This window comes from Odocoileus virginianus, chromosome 17, assembly GCF_023699985.2.
Source record: "Odocoileus virginianus isolate 20LAN1187 ecotype Illinois chromosome 17, Ovbor_1.2, whole genome shotgun sequence".
Lineage (NCBI taxonomy): Eukaryota > Metazoa > Chordata > Mammalia > Artiodactyla > Cervidae > Odocoileus > Odocoileus virginianus.
The window spans coordinates 57,808,829-57,835,966 of record NC_069690.1 but is presented as its reverse complement, the minus strand read 5'-3'; the positions used below and the strand labels follow the sequence as shown (position 1 = coordinate 57,835,966).

Here is a 27,138-nt window from a genome sequence, read left to right as displayed (position 1 = left end):
ACCCTTCTCGTGTCAGGATGATCTCAGCGATGCTGAGGGATCAAGCAAGGCTTGAACATTGTGGGTCTCTAACAGCAAAGATTTATTTCTTGCCCGGACTGCCTGCAAACTGTAGATTAGACAGGGGGTTCATCCTGTATCTCCCGACTCTGGGAGCCCAGCACATGGGGCGATTGCATCCTAAACACTGTAGTGTCAGAGGGGCAAACATACCTCTAGAGGAGCTGAATAATGCTCTAAATTACCTTCTTGTTCCAGTATGTATTCCTAATCCTCGTGGGCAGACTGATTTTTCCAAAATCACACTTTTGTTAGACAGTTGCTGCTCAAGTTAATGCTATGTAACAAACAGCCCCAAACTCAGTGATTTGCACTGACAAACATGTGTTTGTCACTCACAGGTCTCTGGGTTGGTGGTGGTTTTGCTGGGCTCACCTAGGGTAGCCTACACTTGACTTCACACTTGTACTGAATTCAGATTGATCTCATGTATTAATAGCTCCTTCTTTTGCGATCAGCTGCTACCTGGTGTATGTTCTTCTCATGATTATGGCGAGACGTGCAAATAACCCAGCCCACAAAATAAAGCCTATGGCACTAACTCGGGCATTTGAAATGCTCTGCATTCTTACCTTTTCACCTTTCCCCCATTGTTTTCTCCTGTGCTTCCTTATTCAAGTCAAATAGTAGATTTCTGTCCCTGACATCCCTGATCCACTTGTGGCCACATGTCTGTGTTCTGTTGTTTGCACTCGTCCATCGAGGTAAGTCGTACACTTCTTCCATACCCCAGATAAACCCCAAGATATCCTCTTATGCATTTAGTCTTCTGAACTGTTACCATAGCATCTATTTGAACTGTTTATTTGGGGATTAGCAATTGTAATCTTGGATGGACTGCCTCCCTTTTTTTAATCCCATGTAGAAACCATAACTTTGAAGCATACAGCATAACTTGACCACTTGGAATTGAAATTCTTGGCTTTACTTTAGGGCAGTACCCACAGGCATGCAAGCCAGTAATCATTTTCATTTCCTTGAGATAGGAACTTTGACTGGTAACAGGATCCCTTTCGTGTTAGCCACGGACATTTGGGGACCCGGGTAATTGAAATACAGCAGTCAAGCTGCAATCCTGCTAATATAATCTTTGGAGATTTAATGGATCTCAAGATATTTGGCTGAGCACAGATCTCTCTCTCAAAATGAAATAGATGAATGAGACTAATGAAAGAAAGATAAAAAATCTTTTTCCACTACAGTATTTTATGCTATAGTTACTTCCCAAAACTCAGCCAGAAAAGGGGTTTTTGGAAAATATTAGGCTATTTCTGCTACCTTTATCCCAAATTTGAAAATGTTTACTTGCAAAAGTCCTTTCCATTTTGTACCATGAGCGCACAGTGTCTAGAACAATTAGCTCCACATTTTAGTTTTGGGAAACCACCTCTGTGTCCAGGATCAATTGGTCAGGGTTCAGATACTGAAATTAAATCATTTAGACAGAGCCACCACTGGCAAGGAAACAGTTTAACACAAAGAGAATTCAGGTTCCCTTAGGATGGCTGTCATTGATAAGGAAGAAAATGCCCCTAAATTTTGTTGTGTTTGTTTAACCTCAAAGAGGTTTATACTAGTCACAGTTCTCCAGGGAAACAGAGCCAATAGTAGGATTGATGAATCTATAGATAAATGCGTAGAGGCTTCCCTGGTGGTTCACCAGTAAAGAATCCGCCTGCCAATGCAGGAGATGCGGGTTCGATCCCTGAGTCAGGAAGATTCCTTGGAGGAGGAAATGACAGCCCACTCCAGTATTCTTACCTGGGAAATCCTATGGACAGGAGAGCTTGGAGAGCTACAGTGCGTGAGGTCGCAAAAGAATCGGACACAACTCAGTGACTAAACAGTAACAATAACGATACCTGGAGAGATTTATCTGAAGGAATTGGCTCACACATTTGTGGGGGCCAGCAAGTTCGAGATCTGTAGGTCAGCAGGCTGGAGAGCCAGGGCTGCCAGCCTGGAGGCAGAATTCCTTCCACTTTCAGAACTTCAGTCTTTTCCCTTAAGTCCTTCATCTCATTGGACAAGTCTCTCCACATGAAGGAGGAGAAATACTTTATTCCAAGGTGACGGATTTAAATGTCAATTCCACCTGAAAAGTACCTTCGCAGCAACCTCAAGGATTGTGTTTGACCGGGTGACTGAGCGGGGCAGCCAGGTGGACACTCTGGATGGACTTCAATCCAGGACTCCTGACCTTCAGCGGCAAGTTCAGAGTGAGGCACCCAGCACTGGCTGAAGCCACTTCCAAGAAAGGAGGGAGTGTGTTTAGCTAGGATCGCCTTGCACTAGCATGTGAGCCATTGTGGACACCAACTGGAAATGCCTTCTTAGAGAAGTCCTTCTCAGGCCCCAGGTATTCAGGAGAGCCATTCGCCTTACCCGTCTTAACCTTTAACAAACTGTTTTCAGAATACATGTCCTGGCTCTATTAGCTAATTTCTTCCCTTATTTTCTTTTTTGCTGGAGTGTACTTGTTTTACAATGTTGCGTTAGTTTCTGTCACACAGCACAGTGAATACACAAGTATCCGGGGTTTTTGGATTTCCTTCCCATCCAGGTCACCAACAGTGAGCCCAGTTCCCTGTGCTATACAGTCGGTTCTCACTATTCATCTGTTTCACACATTGTATCAGGTGGATACAGGTCAAACTCAATCTCCCGATTCATCCTCCCACCCCCATTCCCTCCTTGGTACCCTGTCCTTTTTTATCCATCCTGACCATCTCCTTCATTATTTCCAGTAATCACATTTTCCTAAGGTATTTCTAAATTGATTACAGACAGGGTTTATATTTTTCACCATTTTTATACAGCTCATGAAATGAGGAGAGTGCTGATTACTGAGAATCAGCTTGTTTCACCCATTAAAGATCGACCTTGGTTTGCACAACTGGAGTTCTGAAAGGCTGTCTACTCAAGGGGCTTTGAGGAGGGGACACGTGTACTGTGAGGTTTGCAAACGGGACTTCTGTGGTTAACTCGAGCTACGTGGTAAACTTAAGGTAATTTGACTAAATCATTTACAATATTAATACTGAAATTATAAGATTATTTTAGGTAAAATTAAGGGTTTTGATTAAATGCTAATTTAAAGAAGTGACTATTTTATTTCAAATAGATGATCAACAATAGCCTTTTCCCAGAAGCACGCATAGGAAAGCAGGACACGTGCTCTGTAGGGTCATCACCGAGCAAAGACTGTTACTGAAGTAGGTTCATTTTTGCCCCATACACACAGCAAGCCCAAACTCCAAGAAGCCCGGGTTTATTGCACCCAAGCGGCGAGACGGAAGGACAGATCGTAAATCCATCTTGCCCGAAGCAAGGACTGGTACCCGCTGGGGCTTGGGGGGTGGTTACTGATGAGAGAAGGAATAAAGAGGAAAGGTGGCCTGAGGCGCGGCCGAGGGGGAACGTGTCAGCCTCAGTCCTGTCTGACTCTTTGCGACCCCATGGACTGTAGCCTGCCAGGCTCCTCTGTGCGTGGAAGTTTTCAGGCAAGAATACTGGAGTGGGTGCCATTCGCTTCTCCAGGGGATCTTCCTGACCCAGGGATCGAAACCGCGTCTCCTGAACTGCAGGCGGTTTCTTTACCATCTGAGCCTCCAGGGAAGCGGTGACTGGAAAAAAGTGTGCTCAACATGGTTCCGCGCGGGCATCATCCAGCAGCACCGCACCCGCCCGAGCGCGCCGACCAGCGCGTGCCCCCGTCGGCGCGTCAGCGGTCCTGTCCGGGGTGAACCGGCTCAGACCGGACTCCATGCAGCCGACGCCGCGTTCCTGGGAAAGCACTCAGGCCCACATCTCACTGTTTAGGCTTCGTGCTCCCGCTTGGCGGGCGTGTGAAACTTTAAACTGCCTTGGTGAGTGAAGGCAGGTGAAATGGACTTGACCCAGGGTTTGCGGTTATAAGCAGAAGTGTTTTATGTTATTTTAAAACTCTCTCTTTTCAGAGTTGTTTGTCTATCTGTACCTTTTCCTTTCTCCAAGATCTTGAACGCCTGATTACTTTGCATGAGTCTAACCTAAAAAGTCCAAATGTGTATAAGAGCTCATGTGCTCAGACGCTTAGCCGTGTCTGACTCTGTGACCCCATGGACTGTAGCGCGCCAGGCTCCTCCCTCCATGGGAGTCTCCAGGCAAGAGTACTGGAGTGGGTTTCCGTTTCCTCCTCCAGGGGCTCTTCCTGGCCCAGGGATCAAACCTGCACATCCTGCATTGGCAGGTGGATTCTTTACCGCTAGTGCCACTTAGGACGCCCACAATATTTCTTATCCATGTATTTTTCTTAAATCGCTTAGCTATGACTCTGAACCTCTTTTTGGCCCTTGCCTGAGGAAAGGTAGATTTCAGTAGTTATTGGGGTGCTTCCTTGTCTTCATTGTTCTCCTTGTCCCGCTCTTCTCAGCTACCCACAGTCACTGGCATTGAGTAAATGTTCCAAGGTCACGAAGAGCATCCTGTTGATACAGGGAAGTGAAGGGGACAGTTTCCCCCTCATCCAGTTGATCTCTCCTGTCCTGGGCTTTCTGGTCCCTTCAGAGCTTGTCCTTGGCTACTTGTGTACCCCGTGGGGCATCTCTGTCAGGGTGACAGCCTGTCATCCTGGAGTCTAACATGCCTGAAGGACTTGTGCCCAGTCCCCCTGAGGTCCTGCTTCCTGACCAGCAGTCACCACGCCCAGCCGAGCTGCTGACTGAGAAGTGAACCTTTGCTCAGTTTGAGTGAGTTCCCCTTCTCTCTGCTTAATCAGACAGCTTCCTGTCTGTTCCCACCTGATGAAGAACCTCTAGCATCATCTCATCAAGGATTCCAGGCTGGACAAAATCAAGAACCAGGTAGGAGATTATCTGCTAGTAAGAAAGTTTGAAGCAGGTCAAGCTTCTTTGCTGGCAGGGAGAAGACACCGTGGGGTGACGGAAATTGACGTTAGTGTGTCTTGAGGCATGTGCTGCGGGCGCTGGTTCATCCTGGTTATTTCTGCTTTGTTTTCCCTGCTAGACTGAAAATTCCTTCAGATCAGTGTTTCACTCCTAAAGCTGTGTACTAGTGCTTTCAGGGCTATAGCAAAAATTAGGCTGGGTAGCTTATAAACAACAGAGATGATTGCTCAGAGTTCTGGAGTCTGGAAGTCTGCGATCAGGTGCCAGCCTGGTGTGGTCCATCTTCTCACACGACGGCGGGCGTAGGAGCTTGGTGGGGTCTCTTGTAAGTGTGATTCCATGGATGGGGGCTCCACTCTTATGACCTCATAACCCCCCACAGGCTCCACCACCTAATCCCATCACTTAGGGTATTAGGATTCCAACACGTGAATTCTGCAGGGACGTGAACATTCAGACAGATTTATTGTTGTTCAGCTGCTCAGTCATGACCGACTCGCTGTGACCCCATGCACTGCAGCACGCCAGGCTTCCCTGTCCTTCACTGTCTCCCAGAGTTTGCCCAGGTTCATGTCCATTGAGTTGGTGATGCCATCCAACCATCTCAACGTCTGCTGTCCCCTTCTCCTCCTGACCTTAATGTTCCCCAGCATTGGGGAATTTTCCAGTGAGTTGGATCTTTACATCAGGTGGCCAGAGTATTGGAGCTTCAGCTTCAGCATCTGTCCTTCCAATGGCTGGTTTGATCTCCTTGCTGTCCAAGGGACTCTCAAGAGTCTTCTCCAGCACCACAGTTTGAAAGCATCAGTTATTCAGCACTCAACCTTCAGTGCTCCATAAACATAGTTATATTTCAGTATCAAAAAATGTTATTGAATGACTGAATACAAGAGAGAAACAAATACAGTTAAAGAGAATAATTTAGAATGTAGCCATCACTGGCCAACACTATCACTTACAGAACTTTTGCTGATTTTCCTTCTGGGACCTCAAGTCTAGGGAGTCCAGTTCAATACACCTTTGGGTGCAATCTGTATTTAAAGAACACCCAAGAGATTTATAGTTGAAGAACCGCTGATAAAAATTAGTAATTTCACTTTAAGGATGAAAAAAACGAAGTTCAGAAAGGTTAAGTGACTTTGCAAAGATATACCTCGTGACAGGAAAAAGGGACCTCAGTTTCATTTGTATGTTGTCTTTTTATAAATACATTCTTTGTAATAAAAACAATACATATTTATGCTAAATGTTCTAACAATATGTAGAAGTGTGTAGTACAAGTAGCTTTCCACCTCTGTTTCTCAGACTCCCATTTCTATCTCCCCAGAGAGAATCACAAATCAGCTTTCCTACTAATCCTTTCAGACATTATATATATATAATTATAAAAATAATTATATGCAAAAATGCATCACCATCACACGTGATACTGTAGTATACATACTCATATAGTTTGTTGTTTTTTCCCTCTCCAAATCTTTTTATATCAAATCTTTTTATATCAGCGTTTATGCATGATACCTGTGATTTATGCATACCTTTATATTTGCATATAAAATGTCTGAAAAGCATACCTAGGGAATGCAATTTGTGATTAGCTCTGGGGAATAAAAACAGGACTCTGAGAGATAAAGGTGGGAAATTGCTTTTCACCATATGCCTTTATACACTGTTTGAATTTTTAGTATAAATGTGTATATTCTTTAGAGCAAAAACAATGTCCTGTATTTATGAAAAGACATGCAAGCCGAACCAGGACCCTTTCTCATCCTTGTCACTAGATGTGTCTTTTCAAATTAGCATCTATACATTCACTTAATTTCTTAAATAACTTCCCTTTTTAAGGATGAAAGCATTTGGCGAAGTGACTATCTATTCTATAATGGCTATTTTTCAAATATATAATGATTTTCAAATACAGGTTTGCTTATTTTTTTAAGAATAGAAATGTCTGCCTGTCATGTCGGGAGGACCGGGTCTCGTGTCAGGGGCATCAGCAAGGGGTGGACTGTGATCCTGGGCTTCCCAGGTAGCTCAAGTGGTAAAAAAAATCTGCCTGCTGATGCAGTAGATGTAGGTTCAATCCCTGGAGTAGGGCATGGCAACCTGCTCCAGTATTCTTGCCTGGAGAATCCCAGGGACAGAGGAGCCTGGCCGGTTACAGTCCATGGGGTCACAAAGAGCTGGACATGGTGGAAGTGACTAAGCATGCATGGACTATGATTCTGGAAAGAAAGGGGTGAAGATGATGTTACTGTTGGAACACTGTCATGGATAAAGCCTCATACTATACTCACTAAATAAATTTAGTAAAATTTATTCTACTAAAGAAAAAACAGGATGTGCTTACCAATTTTATAAAGGGAGGAGGCAAGCTAGAAAATTGAGAAGCTGGTAAATATGGGCTTTTGACATTTGGGGGAAAGATTCACGTTAAAAGTAGTTGAGCAAAAAACGAAAGTCAAAAGCTTCTCTGAACTTTATTCCATGTTAATTTTGACCAGAAAGGATCTAGTGATGTAATAGTAATAGGACTATGAAGGAAAATAGTCACATTATGAAGTTCATAGCAACAATGAAAGAGAAATCTGGCAACAGGTTTAACAGTTGTTGGCCTATTAAAATGTGCACTTTTGCACATTTGAAATATTATACTTTCCAAACTCCTATTTTTATATATTTAAGCTTCGGGCATTCAGACAGCAGTCCTGGCTTAAATGTGCTGTATTAATTGGTTCCAAAGATCCTTTCTTAAATTTTTTTCTTCATTTTTATAATTTTTTTTAAAACATAAGCTTGTTTTGATGTTTTTATTGTGGTAAAATATGTATAACAAAACTCATTATTTTGTTCATTTTAAGTGTGCAATTTAGAGGCATTAAGTACAGTGACGTTTTTGGCTAACCATTCACTACGATCAGTTTTCAGGATTTGTTCTCATCCTGAATAGAAACTCTGTACCCACAGAGCAGTAACTCTCCATTTATCCTGCCCCAGCCTCTGGTAACACCTACGTTTGGTCTCTGTGAAGTTGCCTATTCCAAATACTTGTTAGAAATGTAGACATAAAATATGTGTCTTTTTGTATCTGGTCTATTTCACTTAGCATAATGTTTTGCAGATTCGCCCATGTTGTAGCATGGATTAAAATTTCATTCCTTTTTGCAGCTGAGTAATATTCCATTGTATGCATACACCACATTTAAAAAGTCCGTTCATTCGTTGACACCTGGGTTGATGTACAGGTATCCGTTAGAGTCTCTCATTTCAATTCTTTTGGGTCTGACCTCACAAGTGAAGTTGCTGGATCACATGCAAATTCTGTTTACCTTCTTGAGCTAACCCAGAAGCGTTCTGTTTACCATGGTCCTTGCACTTTCTCACTCTACTAGGAGTGCATGCGGGCTCCACTTGTCCCACATCCTCACATGCACTTACTATTTCCATCCATCCTCCTCCCTCTTTTTTTAAGCTTTTTTCCCCCCTGTGGACCACTTTTTAAAGGTCTTTATTGAATTTATTACACTACTGTTTCCATTTTATGTTTCAGTGTTTTGGCTGCGAGGCATGCAGGATCTTACCTGCCCCATCAGGGGTTGAACCCACACCACCTGCATTGGAAGCATGGGGTTTTAACCACTGGACAACCAGGGAAGTCCCGCTCCTCCCCCACTTTTGATCATAGCCATCGGTGGGGACGTGAAGTAGTGTCTCACCTTCCATCTGCGATTCCCCAGTGACTAAAGGTGTTGAGGGCTTCCCAGGTGGCTCAGTTGGTAAAGAATCCGCCTGCAATGCAGGAGACCCCGGTTCGATTCCTGGGTCGGGAAGATCCACTGGAGAAGGGAGAGGCTGCCCACTGCAGTGTTCTTGGGCTTCCCTGGTGGCTCAGCTGGCAAAGAAAGATGTTGAGCATCTTTTCATGTGCGTATTGGCTGTTGTAGATCTTTGGAGAGATGCCTGCTCAAGTCCTTAGCTTAGGAGACGTCTTGGTTGTTATTGCTGTTTCTGTGGAGTTGTCCAGGGTTGGCCTTTTTCCTGTTCAGGCTTCTGTGGCCCGGGCATCCCGACAGGGAGAGGAGACTTCTGATCTTTAGGTTGTTAGAGAGTGGAGGGCGGACTAGGGAAACCTTGCTGGGCTGTGTTCCTCTGCCGTCTCCCGGCTTATACTGTGTGAGGGGTCCTGGTTCCCTTCCAACCAGCGACAGCATCCTGGGTGCTCAGGGCACCGTGGATGTGCTCAGGGAGTAGCCCCACCCCAGGCAGGCTCATCCAGTGACTGCTGGGGGTTAGCAGGTAAGGAATCACCCGGGATGCAATGACTTGGAGACATGCATTCTGCCCTGGACCCTAGAGCTCCCCAGCGGGGATCAGGGTGTTTACTCTCAAAGGTAACTAGCTTCATGATAATTCTTTTTTGTTAAATTTATTTTTTTTTACTGGAGAATATTTGCTTTGCAATGTTGTGTTAGTTTCTGCTGCATAACAACATGAACCAGGCACGTGGATGCATACATCTCCTTCCTTTCCGTCCCCCTCTAACCCCCCATCCCAGCCCTCTAGGTCATCACAGAGCACCAAGCCTAGCTCCCTGTGTTGTAGAGAAGCTTCCAACTAACTCTCTATTCCACACATGGTAATGCATATTTTGTTTTTCAGTCACTCAGTCATCTCCAATTCTTTGCAACCCCATGGACTGCAGCACGCCTGGCTTCCCTGCGCTCCACTATCTCCTGGAGCTTGCTCAAACTCATGTCCATTGAGTCGGTGACATCATCCAACTGTGTCATCCTCTGTCGGCCCCTTCTTCTCTTGCCTTCAATCTTTCCCAGCATCAGGGTCTTTTCTAATGAGTCAATTCTTTGCATCATGTGACTAAAGTATTGGAGTTTCAGCTTCAGCATCAGTCCTTCCAATGAATATTCAGGACTGATTTCCTTTAGGATTGACTGTTTTTATCTCCTTGCAGTCCAAGGGACTCTCAAGAGTCCTTGGAAGAAACTCTATGACCAACCTAGACAGCGTATTAAAAAGCAGAGACATTACTTTGCCAACAAAGGTCCATCTAGTCAAAGCTGTGGATTTTCCAGTAGTCACGTATGGATGTGAGAGTTGGACCATAAAGAAGGCTGAGTGTGGAAGAACTGGTGCTTTTGAGCTGGTGCTGGAGAAGACTCTTGAGAGTCCCTTGGGCTGCAAGGATATCCAACCAGTCCATCCTAAAGGAGATCAGTCCTGAATATTCTTTGGAAGAACTGGTGCTCTTGAGCTATGTTGGAGAAGGCTCTTGTGAGAGTGCGTATATGTCTGTGCTGCTCTCTCAGTCCTTCCCACCCTCTCCTTCCCTCAACTGTGTCCACAAGTCTGTTCTGTAGGTCTGTGTCTATATTCTTGCTGTGCAAATAGGTTCATCAAATAGTAGCTCTTTCTTTCTCTTTCTTCCCAGTCTCGTTTCCCCATTTTCTGGCTGTCTCATGTCCTTCCGAACAGCTTGCATGTGAAGCCTCATCTCGAGGTGTCCCCTGGGCGGTCCTGGCTGAGACGGAAGCACAGGCTGAGTATGGTCCCCGGACAGGCTGGGTGGGGGGCGGGTTTAGGGCCTCCCTTCGGTTACCATCTCTCCAGGATGTTCTCCCTCTGGGCTCCGGAAATAGCTCTTTTCTTGGTGGGATAAAATGGGTGTGACCTCCAGCAGGCAATTGCTACTCTCCACTACATATGAAAATCCTTTGCTCTTGTTTTCTATGGAAAAACTGCTTCGGGTTTATTAATTTTGGCTTCTGTATACTTTTCCAATGCAGTGTCCCACCATTAGACCAGAAAGTGGCTTACGACCAGAGCCTGTGTACAACATTTTAAAATAAGATGCTCTTCCAAAATTTCGAGCAGTGGATAAATATGACCTCATGGCTCAGCATTTCATAGACAATTTGTCATTTACCGCTTGTTGCTATGACGATTTCCATGTTACAGATGAGCAAACTGAGACTTAAAATATCTGAAACAATACATCCCAGCTGTGATTTTTATGATGTGAAAATGTTGATTCTATCATTCAGATATCATCTCGATCCACTAATGGGACATAGACGAAAGGGTGATTTCTTAGACTTGTGTGTACAACAGAAGTGGAAGGAGTAACTAATATGCTAGGTAGACGACTCGGGTTTCAAATATCTTGACATTTTTAATTTAGGCAAAAAAAAAAAAATTAGAGCACAAGTATAGGATGTGGGAGCCCTGGCTAGACAGCCGTTGACCACAAGCCGTACACGAGCCAGCAGTGTGATGTGGTTACTCCAACCCCGTGTCCAGCATCGTTGTCAGAGGGCGTCTGACCAGAGGCTGGGTGTACTCCTCCTTGGTCAGATCAGATGTGTTCATTGGAAGGACTGAAACTTAATGAGAGGTCTTGCTGATGCAGGACACTACCAGGGGACTTTCAGAATGGCAAAATGTTCTGGAAGCCCTGCTGTGTGAGGAACATTTAGGGCACTAGTGTTTGTTCGTTGGTGTCTGGGAGGCCAACTGTAATCATGAATGTGGAAGACAGACAGACCTAAAGCAAACTTAGCTCCTTTACATTGTAGCTCTGGAACCTTGCATGAGATACTCTCTACACCCCTGTTTCCTGTGAAGTTGCAACGTGAACACTTGCCCTTAGAGATCCTATATGTCCAAATAAGAAACTGTAGGCAGAGTGTTCAGCATATACTGGATGTGCAGTAAATGGTGGTTTTCATTCTTTGAAATGTTTTGGGGTTGTTTAAGCAAGGAATTAGCTCCTCCCCATCCCAAGATGAAATGAGAACCAACAGGGAGTTGTAGGGGAGAAATTTTCATTTTATTCTTAGGAGTTGTTGTTTAGCTATTAAGTTGTGTCTGACTCTTTGTGACCCCGTGGACTGTAGCCTGCCAGGTTCCTCTGTCCATGGGTTTCTCCAGGCAAGAATACTGGAGTGGGTTGTCATTTCCTTCTCCAGGCGATCTTACTGACCCAGGGATCAAACCCAGGTCTCCTACATTGGCAGGTGGATTCTTTACCACTGAGCCACCAGGGAAGCCCCACTAATAATTCAGTTGTTTACAAAATGCAGATGCCTCAAACATTTGGCCTCTGCCTAGAACTGCACACTTGTATGGCTAGTCTATACCGCAGGCATTTTAAACATAGCAGGGTCAAAGCAGAATTCTTGGGTTACATGCATTGCCTGCCTGGGTGTGTGCTAAGGTGCTTCAGTCATCATATGACCCTGGGCTCCTCTATCCATGGGATCTCCAAGCAAGAATACTGGAGGGGGTTGCCATGCCCTCCTCTAGGGGATCTTCTCAACCTGGGGATCAAACCCCTGTCTCTTACATCTCCTGATTGGCAGGTGAGTTATTGACCACCAGCATCACCTGGGAAAGCCAAATCTGGTCAACTTTAGGTTTCCTGTAACAGCAGCTTTACCACCTGTTCAGCTGTTCAAATCAAATGTCTTCGAGTTCTGGGCAATTTTTCTTTCTCTTACCACCCCCCCCCCCCCCGCCCACCCCAAGCCACACCAAGTACTGAGTGTTTTTAACCCTGATCTCCCAATATACTGCAAATCCATCAGCTTCCATCCCCAAGATCACTTTCACAACCCAAGCCATCAGAATATAAATGTGTGTGTGTATTTCTGATTTAACTTTGCAATTGTTTTCCTTGCTTCTATTCCTATTGCTTTGGATTCTGTTCTCTTCACATGAGCAATGAAGTCCCCTGTTTAAAACTGTTTAATTAAAATTTTTCTTCTTTAATTTTACTTTATGTTAATTTTGGTGAAAAACTTCTACAAGTGGAAATTTCTTTTTTTTATAGATCACAAGGAAAAGCAAGACAAAAGTTTGATTGTCTTTTATTTACCATTTTTAAAATATTCATTTGGTTTTCTATCACCCTCCAAATGTGGCTAACGGGGTCCTATTTTCCTTTAGTATCATTGTAAATTTACAGATTTTAATGTATCTGTAGTGTTTTAATCCTTTGCATTACAATTCTCATTGATGTTCTAATTTTCCCATCCTTAATTGGCATTTCTTTTAAAAAATACCGTGTTCACGGATCGGGAGAATCAATATAGTGAAAATGAGTATACTACCCAAAGCAATCTGTAGATTCAATGCAATCCCTATCAAGCTACCAACGGTATTTTTCAGAGAACTAGAACAAACAATTTCACAATCTGTATGGAAATACAAAAAACCTCGAATAGCCAAAGCAATCTTGAGAAAGAAGAATGGAACTGGAGGAATCTACCTGCCTGACTTCAGTCTCTACTACAAAGCCACAGTCATCAAGACAGTATGGTATTGGCACAAAGACAGAAATATAGATCAATGGAACAAAATAGAAAACCCAGAGATAAATCCACATACCTATGGACACCTTATCTTTGACAAAGGAGGCAAGGATATACAATGGAGAAAAGACAACCTCTTTAACAAGTGGTGCTGGGAAAACTGGTCAACGACTTGTAAAAAAATGAAACTAGAACACTTTCTAACACTATACGCAAAAATAAACTCAAAATGGATTAAAGATCTAAATGTAAGACCAGAAACTATAAAACTCCTAGAGGAAAACATAGGCAAAACACTCTCCGACGTAAACCACAGCAGGATCCTCTATGACCCACCTCCCAGAATACTGGAGATAAAAGCAAAAATAAACAAATGGGGCCTAATTAAAATTGAAAGCTTCTGCACAACAAAGGAAACTATAAGCAAGGTGAAAAGACAACCTTCAGAATGGGAGAAAATAATAGCAAATGAAGCAACAGACAAAGAATTAATCTAAAAATATACAAGCAACTCCTGCAGCTCAATTTCAGAAAAATAAATGACCCAGTCAAAAAGTGGGCCAAAGAACTAAACAGACGTTTCTCCAAAGAAGACATACAGATGGCTAAAAAACTCATGAAAAGATGCTCAACATCACTCAGTATCAGAGAAATGCAAATCAAAACCACAGTGAGGTACCATTTCACGCCAGTCAGAATGGCTGCTATCCAAAAGTCTACAAGCAATAAATGCTGGAGAGGGTGTGGAGAAAAGGGAACCCTCTTACACTGTTGGTGGGAATGCAAACTAGTACAGCTGCTATGGAGAACAGCGTGGAGATTCCTTAAAAAACTGGAAATAGAACTACCATATGATCCAGCAATCCCACTCCTGGGCACACACACCAAGGAAACCAGATCTGAAAGAGACACATGCACCCCAGTGTTCATCGCAGCACTGTTTATAATAGCCAGGACATGGAAGCAACCTAGATGCCCATCAGCAGATGAATGGATAAGAAAACTATGGTACATATACACGATGGAATATTGCTCAGCAGTTAAAAAGAATACATTTGAATCAGTTCTAATGAGATGGATGAAACTGGAGCCTATTATACAAAGTGAAATAAGCCAGAAAGAAAAACACCAATACAGTATATTAATACATTTATATGGAATTTAGAAAGATGGTAGTGATAACCCTATATGCGAGGCAGCAAAAGAGACACAGACGTACAGAACAGTCTTTTGGACTTTGTGGGAGAGGGCGAGGGTGGGATGGTTTGGTGGGATGGTTTGGTAGAATGGCATTGAAACCTGCAAATTATCATATGTGAAATGAATGGTTCAGGTTCGATGCATGAGACAGGGTGCTCGGGGCTGGTGCACTGGAATGACCCAGAGGGATGGGATGGGGAAGGAGGTGGGAGGGGGTTTCAGGATGGGGAACACGTGTACACCCATGGTGGATTCATGTCAATGTATGACAAAACCAATACAATATTGTAAAGTAAAAAAAAATAAATAAAACTGAGAAAAAAAAGAAAAACATTTTTATTGGAGTACAGTTGCTTTAATAGGAGCATCTCATTGTGCTTAGAAGAGAATCCACAATCCTTACCCCACCCTGCCAAGCCCAGCATTGATCGGCCTCTGCCCACGGTTCCAGTTTCACCTTCCAGCATCTTTGGTCCAGCCCACTTGTTTCCTGTTATGCTGTTTATTTAATCTCTTCTTTTGCTAGACTGAGAAGATTCCCATTAGGTCCTTCATCTCAGCTCTTCCCTCTGTTTAGAACACTTTTCTCTCTGAACGCTTTTCTCTCTCACCTCCTTTAAGAAGCCCTCCTTGATCTCCTGGTCTTTAGGAGCTATGCATTTGCCTTCACATTATTCCATTTCAATGATTTGAATTCCATGTATTACTATCTTATGATTTTCCTGTCCATTAGATTACTACCAGCACCTGTGGGAGTGCTTAAATATATGTATGTAATACATAGATGCATGAATAATGGAAGAGTAAGCCACAGAACAGCGGGTTGCTTGTTAATGAAAATATGTAAATATATACAAGCATGTTCTCTCCGGTGACTGTATATTAACAGATATTATAGAAAAGATTCCTGCCCTGAGTCAGAGGACCAACTAGATGAGCACTGGGTCGTCTTCTAACTCTCATGTGCTATGGTTTCATTAATAATTTCCATCTTCGACAGCTCAAAATTTAGCTGTGAAGAAATCAGTGATTTGCTTCATTTTTTTTTTAAAAGAAATTTAAAAGGGAAGAAGGATGGAAGGAGAGAAGAGAAATGCCTTTAGGACAAGTATAAATTTGAAAATGGCTGTGTTAATACAGATAGGTTAATGAGTGGGTTTTTTATGACTTTAGTTGCTAGACCTGAGATAAATATCACACAGCCTCCTGCACCAAAAGCTATGGATATTCATCCACACGTAAGCTTCCACCATGTACATTTTTCTGACTGTGTCTGCATCAGATGTTGGCATTTGTACTTTTCTATAAAAATCATCAAACAAGCATAGATTCCTTCTCTTCTCTGGACTTCATCTGTTCCTTGTTTCAACTGTATAAATATTATTTGCATGTCCTGGGTTTCTGACCCCTACCAGTGGAGACCAAATCGATTACCCATGAGCCGCTCAATTTGCAATCATTTAAAATTCCAAGCTCTATCTGGCGCAGATGACGAACAATGGAAACTTGTCATGGTTCTCTGTCTTGGTTTCTTTCTTTCCTTTCATTTCTTTTTTGATTTTTCCCCTTTTCATCCTTCCCAGTTTTCTGCCTTTTTCTTTTCTGCATGCCCCCTGCACTCCTTAGGGCAACTCCCATCCCCTTTCACTCGCCATCTTGTTTTTGGTCACCAAACGAAAGCATTTAGTGACCTTCATATCCACAAGATCAGTTCACCCAAGTCTGCTGGAGGCAGGTGTCCCTGCGTCAGGGAGGCAGAGGGGGCCGAGGGCAGATCCTGGCCCCGAGCTGCCTGTGGCTGGCCCACCGTGTGGTGACATCGCTCACTCGGGGCCCCGCACAGCTCCACGCGCAACGTGGTCTGTGTTTAATCTGCTCCGACCACAGAGCAAATGTTTTAAATAAAGTCTCTGCATGAGTGAGTCACTACTCTTCTGGCTTTTATATGACATACCGAGGAGTGATGGTTTACTTTGCCTGAGTAACAAAATTAATACAAGAGAAACATTTTTGTTATGTGGTATCTTTAGAAAAAAAAATACAGAAAAGAAGAAAGAAGAGACATATGGGCCTGAGCAGTGAGATTTGGATGAAAAAGTTCCACTTGACACAAGGGAAATAATGAAAAAAAAATGTAGTAAATTTTTTTTTTTTTTTTGGCAGGGAAGGGTAAAAAAGGATCAACAAGAAGAAGTAGGAAAAAAACGCTACACTTTCACTAAACAGCTGCAATGCCTCTAATAATGTCCCTTATGTCATTTAAGGTCATAATCTCCAGGAAGCGTCATCTATTATATTATCGCTTGTGAAAGAGATGTTTTGTATTCAAAACCTTGTCAGTTTCCAGGGTGCGTGTGCATTCATTGGAGTCTGTTACAGTAGAGGAACGTATTGGTGTTTTCTCATCTTTCCTTAGGGAGCTGGTTTAGGGGTAAACGCAGGCAGTGGTGGTTGCCCTTCTCTGACTTGGAGAAAGTTTTTGGGCTATTTTGTTTGACCTGAAATGGCCAACTTCTGTAATATCAGCTTGGTTTTCTTGCCTTCTGAAGTCCAAACCAAATATTCTCCATCCAATGAATGGAGTGTACCTTGAAGACACCCAAAGGTGTCTGGGGTGCCTGAGTGATTAAGTTCACTTACAAATGAGCATTGTGGTGTGTGGGCTAGTCTGTGTATCAGTTTCATTTTTCTGTGAACGGATTCTGATTCTAAAATGAAAGGGAGTTTGTTTTGGCCCCAATCTTGCTTCATCCAAGGAAGACACAACTGATTTAAAAAAAAAAAAAAAAAAAGATGTCTTTGCCTGGCTCAGCAAGTTGTGCAAGGAAAGAGAAGCCCAGTATGAAATGGCAGATGCAGAGAAGAGCAAAGAAACCCACGGAGCTTGGCCGTTGAGCGAGGACGGGCTCAGAGTGCATCCCATCTCTGCAGCTGGGAATCGGCTCTCACCCTGCCAGTCATCTTATCGGGGTCCCTGCAGGCAGGTGGCTTCCCTCTGGGAGATTCACAGCCCTCATCGCAGAATGAGACCCGTACGCCTGCCTGCTCCCACACAGTAGGAAGAATTGAGAGCATGTCTGCAAACTAGTAGCATGTTGGTGGCTTGTAATCAACGCTCATCTAACGATTCCACAAACGTTGGTTTCATTATAAAGTATTTGCTGAGAGCATCTCTCAAGGCCCCTTTCTCTTTCCTCCGCCTGGTGTGATGTTTATGCAAACATCGATTATTTGCCCGCATAATAGCATTGAAAAAGTCTAAGTTTAAAAGCAACGTCAGTCACAATAGCACCATTTTTAAGTTGCACATAGTGACTTCTATTTGTTCTTTTTTTTTTTTTTTTTGGAGACTGTGTCTGAGCCTGCAGTGACTCAAGCTTGATAAGTAATTGACTGGGGCTGACTACAACACATTTGGAAAGGAACTTTAACTAAGGATATAGGATTAAGTTTGGACTGGAATTGTGAGCTTGTCAGTCAGTTTCAGGAATGAGAAAAGGGTGCCCACTCTCACCACTACTATTCAACAGAGTTTGGAAGTGTTGGCCACAGCAATCAGAGCAGAAAAAGAAGTAAAAGGAATCCAGATAGGAAAAGAAGTGAAACTCTTGCTGTTTGCAGATGACATGATCCTCTACATAGAAAACCCTAAAGACTCTACCAGAAAATTACTAGAGCTAATCAACGAATATAGTAAAGTTGCAGGATATGAAATTAACACACAGAAATCCCTTGCATTCCTATACACTAACAAGGAGAAAACAGAGAAATTAAGGAAACAATACCATTCACCATTGCAACAAAAAGAATAAAATACTTAGGAGTATATCTACCTAAAGAAACAAAAGACCTATACATAGAAAACTATAAAACACTGATGAAAGAAATCAAAGAGGACACAAACAGATGGAGAAACATATTGTGTTCATGGATTGGAAGAATCAATATTGTCAAAATGGCCCTACTACCCAAAGCAATCTATAGATTCAGTGCAATCCCTATCAAGCTACCAATGGTATTTTTCACAGAACTAGAACAAATAATTTCACAATTTGTATGGAAATACAAAAAATCTCAAATAGCCAAAGCAATCTTGAGAAAGAAGAATGGAACTGGAGGAATCTACCTGCCTGACTTCAGTCTCTACTACAAAGCCACAGTCATCAAGACAGTATGGTATTGGCACAAAGACAGAAATATAGATCAATGGAACAGAATAGAAAACCCAGAGATAAATCCACGAACCTATGGACACCTTATTTTCGACAAAGGAGGCAAGGACATACAATGGAAAAAAGACAACCTCTTTAACAAGTGGTGCTGGGAAAACTGGTCAACCACTTATAAAAGAATGAAACTAGAACACTTTCTAACACCATACACAAAAATAAACTCAAAATGGATTAAATCTAAATGTAAGACCAGAAATTATAAAACTCCTAGAGGAAAACATAGACAAAACACTCTCCGACATAAATCACAGCAGGATCCTCTATGACCCACCTCCAAGAATATTGGAAATAAAAGCAAAAATGAACAAATGGGACATAATTAAACTTAAAAGTTTTTGCACAACAAAGGAAACTATAAGCAAGGTGAAAAGACAGCCCTCAGAATGGGAGAAAATAATAGCAAACGAAGCAACAAAGGATTAATCTCAAAAATATACAAGCAACTCCTGCAACTCAATTCCAGAAAAATAAATGAATTGACCCAATCAAAAAATGGGCCAAAGAACTAAACAGACATTTCTCCAAAGAAGACATACAGATGGCTAACAAACATATGAAAAGATGCCCAACATCACTTATTATCAGAGAAATGCAAATCAAAACCACAATGAGGTACCATTACACGCCAGTCAGAATGGCTGCTATCCAAAAGTCTACAAGCAATAAATGCTGGAGAGGGTGTGGAGAAAAGGGAACCCTCTTACACTGTTGGTGGGAATGCAAACTAGTACAGCTGCTATGGAGAACAGTGTGGAGATTCCTTAAAAAACTGGAAATAGAACTGTCATATGACCCAGCAATCCCACTCCTGGGCATACACACTGAGGAAACCAGATCTGAAAGAGACACGTGCACCTCACTAGTCATTTTTCATAAGAGGCAATGCAGCACAATTGACCTTGAACAACACACTTGGAACTGTTCGTGGGTCCACTCAGACTTGCAGTTTTTTTGGTAGTGAATACCACGGTGCTACAAGATCATGGTTGAATCTGCAGATGTGGAGTCCTGGACATGGATGAACTGGGTATATACAGACGGCTGACCATGGATTGGATGAACTGGGTACGTACAGATGGCTGACTGTATATTGGATGAACTGGGTACATACAGATGGCTGACTGTGGATTGATGAACTGGGTACATACAGATGACTGGCTATGGATTGGTGAACTGGGTACATACAGACGCCTGACGGAGGATTGGATGAACTGGGTATATACAGATGGCTGACTGACTGTGGATTGGATGAACTGGGTACATATAGACGGCTGACTGGATTGATGAACTTGGTACATACAGACAGCTGGCTGACTGTGGATTTTTGAATTGGATATATACAGACGGCTGACTGTGGATTGTTGAACTAGATATATACAGACAGCTGACTGTGGATTGATGAAATGGGTACATAGAGATGGCTGATTGTTGACTGATTATGCTTGGACTTTAAATTGGGTGGGGAGGGTTGACACCCCTAACTCCATGATTTTCAAGTGTCAGTGTACTTTTGAAGGTAAATTTAAAGTCAGACACTTAAGTCTAGGAAGGCAGTCCAGTGCTCTCGGCAAAAACTGAATTCATGACCCAGAGTAAAGATTTTCAGATGGACTTCTATGGAGCCCTAAGCTTTTGTACTGCCTTAGGGTTGAGGGTATGTCTGTGTGTGTGTTGGGTTTGTGTGTGTGTTTGTGTGTGTGTATGTATATGTGTCTGTGTGTGCATTTGTGTGTGTGCCTGTATCTTTCTGTGTGTGCATCTGTGTATCTATGTGTGTATGTATATGTGTCTGTGTGTCTGTCTTTCTGTTTGTATGTCTGTGTGTGTGTATCTTTGTGTGTGTGTGTGTCTGTGTGTGTCTGTGTGTGTATGTATGTGTCTGTGTGTGTGTATCTTTGTGTGTGTGTGTGTCTATGTGTGTCTGTGTGTGTGTATGTATATGTCTGTGTGTGTATCTTTGTGTGTGTCTATGTGTGTCTTTGTGTGTGTGTATGTATATGTGTCTGTGTGCATGTATCTTTGTGTGTGTCTGTGTGTGTGTTGGGGACTGGAAAGCCTGCCTGCCCTCTCTTCTCCCCCACCATCTCAGTCACAGCAGTTTAATTTTATTTGTATTGGTAAGATTTTTCTCCAGAACAGTCTCAGGGCTAAAAATAATTATGGAAACCGCTGAGCCGTTAAACAAAGACAAGCCCCGCACAGCGACAGACCCTCAGGACAGGCGGCCGGTAGCCGGCGGGGTCTGCTCCAGGGGCCGGTGCTGGCCAGCACACAGGCGTTTTTCCATTACCTTTCAAGGGTAATTTGGGCCCTGAGGACGGGAACCGTAACTGCTGACGGACGAGAGGACTGCTCGGGAGTTCAGTTGTTGATAGGAAAATTACAGGGAACGAGTCGGCAACGTCATTGAGGCAAGAACACATCTTGTGTTAAATTGGGCTGTAAAGGTCTGAACCATAACCAGCGGACATCTGATCCAGTCAACTCTGGCCTGGAAACAGCTGTGGTCTCAGGATCCAGGGAGGGGCCAAGATGATCTGCAGGGTTGGGGGTCCCCGCTTGCTGCCCTTCAAGAGGTGGGTGTTGGAACGTTACCATCACCTGGGCAGTTTGTTTAAAACGCAGGTCATGTGTTCCAACACCAGCTCGCTGCAGCTGGATCTCAGGCTGAGATCCAGAAACTTGCTCTTTTTAACAAAATGTGTGTCCTGGGGAATCTGATAGCCTCTAGTGTGTCAGGACAACCTGCCAAGTTTCTCAGAATTTCCTGTTGCTAAGAATCACGCATGGTCCTGTTAAACACTCAGCTCTTCAGACCTGTTCCCCAGAGAAGCCTGGATGAGACTGAAGAATAGTCGGTTTATGATACTGTGTGTTTCAGATGTACAGCAAAGTGATTCAGTTATGCATATATATATTTGAGATTATTTTCCATTATCCATTATTACAAGGTGGTTGAATACAGTTCCCCGTGGTATGCAGTAAACCCTTACTGCTTGTCTGTTTCGCGTACAGTCGCTTGTGTCTGTTAATTTATCACTCCCTCCTCTCCCCTCCAGTCACCACGTTTGTTTTCTACGTTTGTGAGTCTGTTTCTGATTTACACTATATAGATTCATTTGTGTTATTTTTTAGATCCCACGTGTAAGTGATATCATATATTTGTCTTTGACGTCACTTAGTTTGGTATTCTCTGGGTCCATCCATATTACTAAAAATGGCAATATTTGATTCTTTTTTTTAAATTTTGCTAGTTTATTTTTATCATAGATACTAGTAGTGGGGAATATTGAGGTAAGAGTTGAGTTTGTGGAATTTCTGGCTTTTGTTGAAGAGCTATTGTAATGTTACAGAAAACTCCCAAGGAATATTTAAAAAAAATCATTTTCGTGTTTCCTTCCTCTCATGGGGAATGGTTTTATGAAAGTGTCATTGTAAACAGTTTCATGAGATTGGAACAGATGTCATGTGCGACAAGAAGCCCTGTTTTTGGTGAACTGACAAGGGGGCCTATTTGTCATTATCTGCGTGAATGTGACATGGAATTGCAGATTAAATCAGCTGACATCAGATGCCATTGCTTTCCATGTTTGCTCAGAAAACCACTTATTAACCTCAGTGGATGCTTCACTTAGGTATAACTCATAGATGTTAAATGTCTTTATTTTTTTTTGCATTTTTACACTTTATTCCCAGATGACGAAGTAGGAACCACAAAATTACAGCAGAGTTAATTTTGGCATCTTCACAAAGGCAAAGAAATGAATTGGGTCTCTGGAGAGCATTTTCCCTCTCTTTCTATGGAGTGAACTTGTTTTTTCCAGACAGTGGATTTGTTGACTTTCCTTTTGTGTTGGAGTGCAGTTGATGTCCAGTGGGCAGTTAGGCCCAGGTGTGCACCAGAGTGATTCAAGTATGCACATACACACGTCTACTCTCCGTGTGAGCTCAGGCTTTCAGATTCCACATGTGAGAGAGATCATGGGGCAAAAGCTCACGAGGCTGAGTGTGTTTGGGAACAGCAGAACTGCATTTTGGGGCGAGCAGATGGTAGCAAACTACGGTGAGCTTGATGAAGGCTTGGGGTAGGTTGTATTTACAGGCAGAGGATGTAAAGTGGGAGCGGTTCGGGGGCAGTTCTGTCAGTCAGTTAAAATCAGCAAGAGACAGAGGCCAGGCTTGAAAGCTTTCTGAGCAGACGGTCAGTCCCGTCACACAAGCGAAGCTCAGTGCAACCTTCTTGGTGAGACCCGTTCCAGCTGGGGCTCTTTCCATCTGTGCCTCTGGCGAAAACTCCCAAGGGTAATACAAGACCACCTTTGATCAACATCCTGCCATCTGAGTCCCTTAGTCTTTAAGTTTGGTCTTCCTGAGTCTCCAGGTCACTCTCTGGTTCTGTTTTAGATTGAAATTCTTTCACGCTAGTCTGTCTTCTTGTGAGCAGGACCAAATTCAGAGCAACCTATAACATCCTCTTGATGGTGTCAGCCCTAGGGACAAATGTCACGCTGTGGCTCCTGGGAGGGCCCCAAAAACAAGCGTGAGGACTGGACAGAAGGTTCCTGAAAGTGTCCCTTGCCTCACAGAACAGCAGGTGGGGACAGAACATACAGGTAGAAGGCGACGTGAGGCCATGTGATCTCTCAGAGCTCTGAACAAGCGCGTGGATTGGGCGCCTGCCTGTAGGCCTCTCAGCAGGGATCCGGCAGCCAGCGCCGCGGGAGAGGGTTGAAGACGTGACGCTGGGTCCGGGCCGCCGCTGCCTGACCTGGGGGCTATTTGGACAGTGGCGAGTGGGCACTGAAGAGGCAGGCGGGAAACCAGGTGAAGTCTGGGCTTGCCGGTGGTGACAGTGTTCTAGGGCAGAGGAGGAAGCCAGGGTTTAGTTTGAGGCCGTCAGAGAATGGGCTTCCCTGGTGGTTCAGGGATACAGAATCCTCCTGCCAATGCAGGAGACATGGGTTTGATCCCTGGGTCGGGAGGATCCCCTCGAGAAGGAAGTGGAACCCACTGCAGTATTCCTGCCTGGGAAATCCCGTGGACAGAGGAGCCTGGTGGTCTACAGTCCATGGGGTCGCAGAGAGCTGGACATGGCTGAGTGACTAAGCAACAACGGCATGAGAGAACAGAGACTTAGGGTTTCTCATTTTCCTGACTGACTTTCATCCTTTGAAGAAATCTGGCTGGGTTAGAAGCCTAGAAACAGGTAGGTCAGGGCAGGCTGTGGGGATGGGAGCAGGTCAGAGTGCTGTATTCAGGTAGAGAACCTGGGCACTCAGTTTCCACCCTAGACAAAGAGGGCCATAGAAGTCCTCTTCTGATACAAGCAGGGAATTTTCAGAATTCCTTTGTAATTTTCCACTGTAGTACATTGGGCTTGACCTTATTTCTTCTTGATCCCTGCTACCAAACTCCAGCGGTTCATAATCTTTCTGGAGCAGGTGGAATTTGTTTCACGTGGCTGGTTTTGCACTGTGCTTCTTCTAGAGACTGTTGTGAAAGCTTTACTTCTCTTTTACAGAATGTGGGTGCTTGCTGTGATGTCCTTGGCTGCAAAAATTAGATGAGTCTTTATCTCAGTAGAATATTAGCTTTTCCATAGAAATTATAAATTTAAATTATGCCCCATAAAAGGGAGTACAGAAGCTGAGAAAATTGAATGAGCAAAGAGTCTATGTTCAAGTGTCCTATTTAATAGTTTAAAGTGCGCACTAATCGAAGAATCTAGGATTTTGGAATTGGTCATCTCTAATGAAATTTCAGTATTTGGGATAAAGGGGCTGAAGATTAGAGGTGGACTGAAATGGGTTGTCACGGTGCCACAACTTTAGTAGATAGAAAAGCTTTAATAACTTTGTTTATAACTTTCGCTTGAGGATAGTTCAAAGAAAAGGCTCCACTCCACCCACCGAAAATAGACGTGGCAGGTTTGGAGTGATGGGGAGCAGGTTTTTAACTGTGACCGCATGACTCCACAGGTTTGCGCTTAATTCTAGGAGAGTGTTTCTTTGGCCATGGTCCAGTCTGAATCAAATAGCCCCCTTTTCAGCTACTGAATGTAGGGAAATCTGCATGCAAGTGACCTCAAGCGGTCTGTGATAAAAATGGTGGTGCTGATGGCTTATCAACGCCACAGCAGGAAAAAGTGTTACTGATGAGTAAGGCATCGGGCTTGTTGAAGGCATCTAAATTGGCCCCGACACATGGTTAGTGGCAGATAAGATATGATCAGAAGGTGCTGACTCCAGTGCCTTGGAATTTTTTGAAACAAATTTTGGCTTCAAAGGAAAAACAATCAAACAGGAAAATGAACATGCAGTAGAACAAGAACAAAGGAAAATTCATACACAAAATGAAAGGAAAATGAGTCAAAGAGGTGAGTGTGGGTGTTGATTAGTTTATTCTGACTTTACAGATTGTCGTTTTATATCAGCATCGTGCATGGTGTGATCTCATTGCCTTAGGATCCCACAAGCAGAGTCTCAGAATTCACTGGAACACATTTTCCCTCCCAGGATAACCCTACTTCCTCAGACCTTATTTAAAACATGCCCATCCTGTAGGTAATGACTAAATGTAATATTAAGACATCTTACACGTCTGACTAAAAGCTCAATGGAAAAATAGGTAAAGAATACAGACATTTGGCAATTGAATGTAGAAATCACTATTGAAATATGAAAAAAAAAAAGTTCACTCTGACAATTTTAAATGAAAATAACTTTACAACAGCATTATTTTTAAACCTCTGAAAGTAGCAAGTGAAAATGAGAAGAATATATTCTGTGATGATAACCTGTGGTCTTGTAAATTGCTATAATTTTCTTTTAAAAAAATTGCTTTTCACGTGGACCATTTAAAAAGTCTTTATTCACTTTGTTACAATATTGCTTCTGTTTTATGTTTTGGCTTTTGGGCTGGGAGGCACGTGGGATCTGGGATCTTAGCTTTGAACCTGCACCTCCTGAATTGGAGGGCGAAGTTCTAACCACTGGGCCGCCAGGGAAGCCTTTTGTGTAACTTTCTAAAGACCAGCTTGGCGACACTGTTCATTCAGAGACTTGTCTTTGCATGATCTGACCCATCCTAAAACATGAACTTGATTGTGATTTTTCTGGAATATGATCTGCTGTTGGTTTCGCCTGAAAGCAGGGTCAGTAGATTTTTTTTCTGCAAAGGGATAGATGATGAACATTTAGGGTTTGTGCACCACACAGTCCCTGTCTCACTCACTCAACTCCGCCTCGAGCGTAGAAGCAGCCATGTCGCTGAGCCGCACTCGGCCCTGTCTGCCTCCTGCGGCCCCGCGGACTGCAGCCCGCCAGGCCCCTCTGTCCGTGGTGCTTCCCAGGCAAGAACACTGGAGTGGGTTGCCGTCTCCTCCTCCAGGGGATCTTCCCAGTCCAGGGATTGAACCTGTGTCTCCTACATTGGCAGCTGGATTCTCTACCACTGAGCCTCACCTGGGAAGCACCTCCCCCCAAAAAAACAGTCATAGAAAGGAGCTAAATACACAAGCATGACTGTTTTCAATCAAAATTTATTTATAAACACTGATATTTCAATTTCACACAATTTTCTCATCTTCCTAATATTATTACCCTTATAATATTTTTCAACTTAATAGTGTAAAACCCATTCTTAGGTCATTGGTGGTTCCAGGAGAGGTGGTGAGCTATGTTTGGCTATCTGGCTCTGATTTACTGATTAATTTTTTAAAAATTAATTAATTAATTTATTTTACTTTACAACATTGTACTGGTTTTGGCATACATTGACTTGAATCTGCCACGGGTGTACACGTGTTCCCATCCTGAACCCCCCTCCCACCTCCCTCCCCATCTCATCCCTCTGGATCATCCCAGTGCACCAGCCCCGAGCATCCTGTATCATGCATGGAACCTGGACTGGCGATTCGCTTCACATATGATAATTTACATGTTTCAATGCCATTCTCCCATATCGTCCCGCCCTCGCCCTCTCCCAGAGTCCAAAAGGCTGATTTATGCACCTGTGTCTCTCTTGCTGTCTCGCGTACAGGGTTATCCTTACCATCTTTCTAATTTCCATATATATGTGTTAGTATGCTGTATTGGTGTTTTTCTTTCTGACTTCCTTCACTCTGTATAATAGGCTTCAGTTTAAACACCTATGGCTTAAGACATAAAAGCTCAAAACCCCCAAACTTTTACTGTGGTCTAATAAGTGTACAACAATATTCTGCTTAAAAAATGTACCTTGATTCAAAATACTTAATTGCTGAAGAAAGCCAGCCATCATCTGAGCGTTCAGTGAGCCGTGGTTGTTTTGCTGGTGGAGAGTTTTAGCGCGACCTGGATGGCTGCTGGCCCATCAGGACGGGGGCTGCTGAAGCCAGCCTGACATCTGCTGCCCTGACTGACTTCTCCTTCCGCTCGTGGTTTCTCTGCA

General features: G+C 43.3%; 1 long non-coding RNA gene across 2 annotated transcripts in view; it reads left to right on the top strand.

The window, feature by feature from the left end:
* Positions 1 to 27,138, top strand: part of LOC110145156 (uncharacterized) — a 57,705-nt gene that overhangs the window by 16,149 nt on the left and 14,418 nt on the right. For both annotated transcript variants that reach the window (XR_002316110.2, XR_002316108.2), the window contains exon 2: positions 4,820 to 4,904. This is a non-coding gene — a long non-coding RNA (uncharacterized lncRNA). The remainder of the gene's footprint in view (positions 1 to 4,819; positions 4,905 to 27,138) is intronic.